The sequence below is a fragment of the Schistocerca serialis genome, chromosome 2 (genome assembly GCF_023864345.2).
Source record: "Schistocerca serialis cubense isolate TAMUIC-IGC-003099 chromosome 2, iqSchSeri2.2, whole genome shotgun sequence".
Lineage (NCBI taxonomy): Eukaryota > Metazoa > Arthropoda > Insecta > Orthoptera > Acrididae > Schistocerca > Schistocerca serialis.
The window spans coordinates 669,007,042-669,016,304 of record NC_064639.1 but is presented as its reverse complement, the minus strand read 5'-3'; the positions used below and the strand labels follow the sequence as shown (position 1 = coordinate 669,016,304).

Sequence of the window (9,263 nt, the reverse complement as noted above, 5' to 3'; positions counted from 1 at the left end):
GCTGAAAGGTTTCGTTGTGGGTTTCTCCTCGAAATCTGTTCAGGAATTCCTCGAAGTTGTAAAGAAGTATCCTTTGTAATGTGTTATTCACTCGTATAATCTCTCACATGATTTAGTGTCTTACTAATTCTTTCTCTCCAGAATGATGTTTTCACCCTGCAGCGGAGTGTGCGCTGACATGAAACTTCCTGGCAGATTAAAACTGTGTGCCGGACCGAGACTCGAACTCGGGACCTTTGCCTTTCGCGGGCAAGTGCTCTACCAACTGAGCTACCCAACCACGACTCACGCCCCGTCCTCACAGCTTTACTTCTGCCAGTACCTCGTCTCCTACCTTCCAAACTTTACAGAAGCTCTCCTGCGAACCTTTCAGGAGTGCTAGTTCTGCAAGGTTCGCAGGAGAGCTTCTGTAAAGTTTGGAAGGTAGGAGACGAGGTACTGGCAGAAGTAAAGCTGTGAGGACGGGGCGTGAGTCGTGGTTGGGTAGCTCAGTTGGTAGAGCACTTGCCCGCGAAAGACAAAGGTCCCGAGTTCGAGTCTCGGTCCGGCACACAGTTTTAATCTGGCAGGAAGTTTCAATTCTTTCTCTTGTTTGTGACTTTACTATTCAGCATTCTGTGCACTTTGTAATGGCTCGTTCCATGGCAAGGCAGCTTTGGCTCACATTGTTCCACAGAACATGATGAATAAATAAAATAAAAAGCTAGCATTCGCGTATTTTCATTCCGTAATGACACACGGGATCAGTTTTTTGGAACAGTCCATGAACCGTGTACTGCTGTAACATAATGACACTGCCACCTTACACACAGCTTTATATTGATTTTCTCAAAAGTTTTTATTTTTCTAATTCTCCTTATTGTGTTAATAGATTCGATATTAATATGGCAACTGTATTACCTTTTGTTTTTCTATTTAAAATTGTATGAGCAGAAACATTACATAATATGGCATTATCAAAAAGGTTGTTAGGCAGATAATTTGGAAATCTTTGGATGTATCCGGACGGAATATTTTGGGGAACCCCCTGTGAGGTACAGGCGCGCTGCAGATTGGTGCATGTGCTGAAAGCTGAATACGGAACAGGTCAAAGTGGTATGTGCTTCTGGAAAAACGTAGCTCTTCTGCTTAGCATGCGAGGCAAGAAAAAATAATAATTATTATTATAATTATTATTAGTGTTCTGTAATTAGTACAGCTATTGGAATGATAATTGCATGTAAAAAGGCATTGAAGAAAGAAGAAGCTGAAAATGGCATGTGTGCTCTACAGAACGTATCTGAGCCTCTAGTAATCGAGTGTGAAACTCACCATCACTTAGCACAATAACAAGAGCTAATACAGTTTAAATTTATTTTCATAACAGGGTGTAGATTAGTGTTTTTTCTAAAGCTGAACAATACATAATGTGTTTAATTGATTCCAAACTGCCCAGTTTTCCGAGTTCTGATGCGAATCTTTTTGTGCGTGAACAAAGTCCCCTGAGCATTTGTTTCATTAATGATACAGAGAAATGCTAAATTACCAGTGCTCCTTCGCAGCTATAAAGTTTACTATGAATTGCTGAAGTTGACAACTCCTATTTTTTTGCGGGGGGGGGGGGGGGGCTGGTTAAAACAGTAAGAGCCTCCTGCTACACACTGTTCTGATATCTTATTTAAATTTATTGAGGTATAAGGAATAATTTCCAAGACATATGCGATCTTTGTTTCTACTTTCTCGAATATTTTTCAAAAAGAAAGCATTGAGATTCGAACAGCTTAAATTTTTCAACGCAGTCTCTATAACATTTTCGAAAATATAAAATTTTCAGTTGAATTGTTTAATGGTAAACACTAGCTTCTATCTTAGCCTATGTGTATTCCACTGCCACAAAGCTGTGATGGTGTTAAAGAATGCTCTAAGCAGATAGGAAGTCAGATGAAACTTTTGCAGCCATTGTTCAGTGTCATTTCGTCTTGGAACTGCTATGCTGTTGATTTACGAATGTGAATACATCACGGTTTAGACAATCTGTAACTCTCTGATTAGGTAGCTTGTTAAACTCTCTAATGAAGCAGGGATAAATTGCAAGTATTTCATTTCATATCTAATCAGAATTCATTCTAAAAATCTTACAATACAATCACATAAATAAAGTACAACCACAAAATTAAATAAGAATAATTGCACAGCTTGAGCAGTAACACCAACGCACTAGTACGTTATTAAAATAGGGGACACTCCAGAACAAAACATATGCAGTGTGAACTCAAACTGTCCTGAAGAGGCCTGTGCAAATATATTCAATAGTGCTTAGCAATATAATTATTACTTAATGAAATTTGTGATAAATAATACACATCTTTTTAAATACAAAAACTCAGTTCATGGACTCAATACTACTAATAAAAATAATCTTCGTACAGATTTAAAGCCACAGAAAGGTGTCCCCTATTAACCTCTTCATCTCAGAGTAACACTTGCAACATACGTCCTCAATTATTTGCTGGATGTATTCCAATCTCTGTCTTCCTCTACAGATTTTGGCCTCTACAACTCCCTTTAGTACCATGGAAGTCATTCCCTCATAACTTAACATGTCCTAGCATCCTGGCCCTTCTCCTTTTCAGTGTTTTCCACATATTCCTTTCATCTCTGATTCCCCGCAGAACCACCTCATTCCTTCCCTTATTAATCCACTTACTTTTCAACATTTCACATCTCAGATGCTTCGATTCTCTTCTGTTCCGGTTTTCCCACAGTCCGTGTTTCACTACCATACAATGCTGTATTCCAGACGTACATTCTCAGAAATTTCTTCCTCAAATTAAGGCCGATATTTGATATTAGCAGACTTCTCCTGGGCAGGAATGCCCTTTTTGCCATGTCTAGTCTGATTTTGATGTCCTCCTTGCTGCGTCCGTGATTTTGCTGTCTAGGTAGCATAATTCCTTTAACTTCATCTACTTCGTGACCATCAATCCTGATGTTCAGTTTCTCGCTGTTCTCATTTCTACTACTTCTCATTACCTTCGTCTTTCTTCGATTTACTCTCAATCCATACTCTGTACTCATTAGAATGTTCATTACGTACAGCAGATCATGTAATTCTTCTTCACTTTCAATCAGGATAGCAATGTCGTCAGCGAATCGTATCATTAATATCCCTTCACCTTGAATATTAATTTCATTCCTGAACCTGTCTTTTATTTCCATCATTCCTTCCTCGATGTACAGATTGAACAGTATGGGCGAAAGTGTACATCCTAGTCTTACACCATGTTTAATATGAGCACTTCGTTCTTGATCGTCCACTCTTATTATTATCTCTTGGCTGTTGTACATATTGTATATGGCCCGTCTCTCCCTATAGCTTACCCTTACTTTTCTCAGAATTTCGAACGTCTTGCACCATTTTACATTGTCGAACGCTTCTGTATATTATTCTTGTAACCAATGGATAGGCTGTTAAGCTGATTGTGCCGTAATTCTCGCACTTGTCAGCTCTTGCCGTCTTCGGAATTGTGTGGTGATGTTTTTCCAAAAGTCAGATGGTATGTCCCCATACTCATACATTCTACACACGAACGTGAAGCGATTTATTGATGGCCAGCTCCTTTTCCTCCACTGATGTATTTCATAGGGGCACTAACTGATGTATATTTTATTAATAATATCAACTAATGCGAGCATTATGTAACATCTGACTTCAAAATGGCTCTGAGCACTATGGGATTTAACATCTGAGGTCATCAGTCCCCTAGAACTTAGAATTACTTAAACCTAACTAAGCTAAGGACATCACACACATCCATGCCCGAGGCAAGATTCGAACCTGCCTGCGACCGTAGCGGTCGCGCGGTTCCAGACTGAAGCGCCTAGAACCGCTCGGCCACTCTGGCCGGCCATCTGACTTCCACATATCTTCAGTGCAGTAATATGAGCAATGTAAAAAAGTTTTGAAAACTGATTATCTGCATAATGGTGAATGGCTGTAGTAGTGTAAGGATTATCATATGCACTTCAGTGTGTTGTACATTTATATATTTGTGAAAAATTTGCTATTAATTTTTAAAAGAAATATGTTTGTCATTTCTTACTTATTATCCATCTGTAAGTAACGTTGTAATTAAGATCGCTGAAAAGAACGTTAATATCTCTCTTTTTCATGTAACAGTTATACTGTGCAACAGAATTAAAATATCAGTTTTTCGAAACCCAGTAATTGTTTCCCGTCGCGATAGCTCAGAAGTTGATGTGGTGTGCAAAGTGTGTTAATGATGTCACATTGGCACAAAATTTCACCACAGTTCTGTGCAACGCCCCCGTGGATTTGTCACTAAAGGGGAAGGTCGTCGCTGCCCCTCTGGCCCACATTTCACCCCGTCTTGTGAGGCCACCCATATTTATTGAGAATTTTAAGAATATGCCTTTACGGAGAAAACCTGCAAAGCAGCACTAGGCGCCTTGCAGGTAGGAAACCACTTGACACACCTCAGATGCTAGTTGCCTATTTGCAGGCACTTGAGATTACTTTGCGGGTTTTCTCAGTAATGGCACATTTTTAAATGCTCAATAAATGTGGGTGGGTGCCACCAAGGATTTTGCCGAACTGTGGAGGGGAGGCGGGACAGGGTCTCGGAAAGGCTTTTTGCCATTTCATTCCCGCATGCGTCAGTGTAGCATTCCTCTGTAAGCACGTCACAGAAGGGCGTGAAACAGGAGCACCAGAAAAGCTTAAGCACCTTTTGCTGTTTCGTTTCACGTCCAAATTTCGTCGAATGGTTTTGAACGGTCCCTAGTGGTTCCACCCTGTACACTACACCGAAAATTGCTGTCACACTGTACTCCCAACGGAGGAGATCACGTCCAATGGGACTGCTGGACCACGACGTCCTCAAAGAAGCGCTGAAGCGTCAAGGAGAAGTCAGCGGTATCAAAAATTGTCAATAAAGTCTGCCCGCTCTCATCGCCCTACAAACTATCGTTATCGACAGCGAAATGCATGGGAATCAAAGTCCCAAGCAAAGGGGTGATTTCATTGATACACATTATGCCTGCCCCTGAGGCCTTTGCGCTTCGATTCTGAGTGACAGTCTGTCTGCAATGTTTTCCTCGCCATCATAAGAAAACATGGTGATTTCAACTGTGGGCGTCGTAGATACGGTCTCCATCGCAGGGGCTTAAAAAGAACAACGAAATGTGGGTAAGAGAGGTTGTGGCGTTCTTTCCATCGTGGGGCACCTCAATAGTGGCGTTGGGTAGAACTGTGGTGAAATTTGGTGCCAATGTGTCATCATTATCCCACTTTGCACATCACATCAACTTCTGAACTCCGCCCTTTCCTCGCATGTGTCGACAACTTCCTGCCTGAAGCGTCTTCGACACCGAGGGTGATGTCGCAGGGCGCCACACTCTTGCACCGTTACAGAGGAAGCTTGTAGGCACCTTTGAGCCAAGTTTCAAACTTATGCATTGCAATGGGAGGCAATTACACCCTATAAAGGAACAGTCATGGAGTTCAACAGCATCCACTATGGATAAAATTCAATTACGGGGTTTCGAAAAAGTGATCCTTTAATTCTGTTGCGCAGTGTGTTATTTGTTCTTCTTTTATGATTTGCATGGCGATCTGCTCACTATGGATCTATGGAACAAAAAGAATATCTGACCTAACCTAAGCACACTAATGCAAGAACAATAATCATCAAAGAGTTCTGTGCATGTATGTAGGAGGTCACATGAAACGAACCGATGAAATACTGTTGCGACACTCTGTAAAAACAGATATCGATAATTAAACTGAATTCCATAAAAAAATTACCAAACGTACATTAATTTTCCAAACAGTTTTCATGACTGATAGAAATATTGGGAGATGCGCCAGGGATCCAAATAAATAAAGTGTTTCTATGGTCAGACATTCCATGCTTGCCCGTAGAAATTATGCTCTGAAAATTGTTAAAGTAACAGCTTCTAGGAGATGTGGAGAACGTAGTTCCTTCGCAGGGTTGCTCTAGGTTTACATGTTTATCGCATTAATGCCATGATGTGATGCTCAGATACGTATTAACGGATAACTAATTTTTCCGTGTTAATGATCAGGATCAAAAGTGATGTGCTATTTCGGTTCTACATTTATAAATGGGAGAAAAAATAGACAGTCTGATTATGAGAAAAATTTTATGACGGTTATTAGATAATTATATATTATTAGATAATGTGGTTTAAGAATTTTTGCGCCGCAGGAAATTGGTGACAGATGATTTGGAAAACTGGAAGAATTCAGCTTTGGTTATTCTGGAGGGTTATAAATTATTAAGAATAAAATGCAATTATAATTTAATTTGATGTAAACAGTTTATAATTCATCTCTTCAACTAGATCAGTAATATATTATGCTACAGTTTATGTGACAACAGAGACTGTTTTCTGGAATTTTAGTACACATTTATTTTATCTATAGTAGTTAGCTCGGTTTTCTAGATTCACTAGAAGTCAAATCTTATACAGGGTGTTTGTTTAACTTGAGACAGTTAAATATCTCGAAAACGACGCATCGTACAAAAACAGTGTTCTAGGTGAAAAGTTAATATTAAAGGGACATCCGTCAGTGCTACAATTGGCCACTTACTAACCACCCTTCCTGTGTAAGTTGGGTCAAGTTTGTGTTGTTCAAACGGTACTTGAGTATTGAAAATGCGATTGTTCAGTACGAATAATATGGCTGGGCATTGACATTTCCGGCATATAAGATACTTGTGTGGTAACATACGGCGACTACCGGCGGAATACAAACCACAATAGCGATGGCGTAAAATGTCTGTGAAATGATAGTGAAAGGTGCACCTGCCAAGGATACTCGCCGAAATCAAGTGCCCCAAGGGACTCACCGATATCAAGCGCTCCAACTGTGAGAGGCTATGGGGCTCACCAATATCAAGATTCCGATGGAATCAGAAAACTATTACATCCACATTATTGTTCCTGGATCATTCTAAACATAATTTCTAACCATACACTGAAATGGCTGTCCATACCGCATTTTACAAACTAACTTAAAACATTAAAGTAAATTATGGTCATAAATACAGTGCCACATACCATGAATGAGAAACAACAGTTTGAGTAAACCGAACGTATGTTTTAGTGCAAAATCCGAATATGCAATAAAGTGGGGGGGGGGGGATTCCCATTTGAAAACAAAGTTGATCCGGCCCACGCAGCAGAGGTGGTTACGGGGTGGCCCGCCGTAGCACATAGACAAATGTCCCCTTTATACTTTTCACACAAAACATTTTCTTCTTATGATGTGTCGTTTTCGAGATATTTAGTTGTTGTAGTTAACTTGAAGATATATAAAAGGTATTTGTTTTAACTTGAAACAACTAAACAGGTATATATATATGTGTGCTTCAAGTTAACTACGACAACTAAACATCTCGAAAACAACTCACTGTACAAAAGAAAGGTCCTGGGTGAAAAGTTGAAATTAGTAAAGGACAGATCTGCCTGTGCTACAACTGACTATCTCCTAACCACGTCTTCGGCATAGGTGGAGTCAAATTTGTATTTTCAAATAGGAATCCCCCCCTCACTTTATTGCATATTCGGATTTTGCCCTAAAACATATGTACAATTTACTCTAACCATTTTCCCATTCATGGTACATTGCACTGTAATCGACAAGTATGTGTGTGTGTGTATGTGTGTGTGTGTGTGTGTGTGTGTGTGTGTGTGTGAGAGGGAGAGAGAGAGAGAGAGAGAGAGAGAGAGAGAGAGAGAGAGAGAGAGGGAGAGAGAGAATCACAATGCAGTGTTGGTAACTTCATAAGAAAAACTGTGTCATCAAAATATTGCACTTGTAGGTGGTGGCAGAATGTAATGTTAGAATCTTAGGTAGGACTGAAGATTGTATTGAATCTATGGAATGGACATACTACCACAAACCTATGTGGACTCTCTGACTAAATCAACTGCAGTTCACTGACCCCATGACTTAAATTTTAGGTGGATGGTGGTCTAACAGGAATGCTGCTAATGCACAACTACCATCTTCAAGCTCCTGTATTCACAGATTGAGTCCTACCAGTTTTGAATCAATTTGTTCTTTGATTACCACATACGAAGGTTCATTTATTATTTGACTAACTGTCTTGCTCTGATGTCCAACGAATTTGTCCAGTGTGTGGAATATTTGTTCAGATTGCTGAGAAGTGAAATTTTGGTGGGTTTTCTACAAATAGTACTGGAAGTAGACCAGAAATTCTTACTGACTAAAAAATAGGGAGAGGAAAGCATGTCAAACGTTTCCTCATGTTGTCAGCAATTTATAGCAAACTGGTTGCTGTCTAAGTAGCACATCTGAGTGAATAATACGTCAGATGGTTTTTCCATACTCTGGAATAGCAGACAGTTTGTTGAAAACATGTGGAAATACCTGAGCAGGTTTAGACAAACATCCTTTGGCTTGACACTGTTCTAGGACTGTTTTCATGTAGTGCAAAACTAAGTTAGCTATAAACCCAAGAATCACAAACAATAGACAGCCTACAACACATCTGACAATCCAGTCACACATGAGCACCGTACACCTATCACGTTAATCACGTGCTCTATCTGCCACAGTATGGTATCAATGTCTCCAGTTAATAACAGGATGGTTGAAATGGGCTGTGGATTGACAGAGTGCCGAGTATACCTGATGCAGGTGGGGTAATAGCCATTATTGTGACGTCACATGAGGCACAAAGTTCTGCATATGTTGTTCGCCAGTCTGAGCGGAGTGGTGTACACGTCCATGGATGACATAGTAGTCCTGTGCCCAGTTGCGCTAGAGTCCGAGACTGTGACAGCAGCAGCTGTGTGATGGTAACACTTAAGGCAGCGGCAGTGGTGTCTGCGCAAGTCACTTATTCACTCTCAAGCCAGTAGTTGGAGCTGGTGACAAGAGTGCACAGCAGGTGGCTGCAATGTCCTCGGCATGGTGAGTGTTAGTGCAGTCGATGGGCGGCAGCGGCGTGGGGCAGCACATCTAGAGAACGTAAGAGTCCCATTCCCCCCTTCAGAGTTTGTTTAAATAAAGACTCAATTGTTCCTACTTCATAGCACACAATTTAAAAATTTGGACTTTAACTTATGGGAATACAACAATGCTGTGTGATCTATGTGCTGGTCACATTTGAATTCCCACCAAACTGAAACGTAGGACGACAATTGTTTAAACGGTGATATCAGAGGGTATTTGTTTAACTTAGGACAAGCAGGATAGAATTCCACAC

General features: G+C 40.4%; 1 non-coding gene across 1 annotated transcript; it reads right to left on the bottom strand.

The window, feature by feature from the left end:
• Positions 1–205: 205 nt before the first annotated feature.
• Trnas-cga (transfer RNA serine (anticodon CGA)) lies at positions 206–280 on the bottom strand. The gene has a single exon. It is a non-coding gene; the product is annotated as a tRNA-Ser (tRNA).
• Positions 281–9,263: the final 8,983 nt, after the last annotated feature.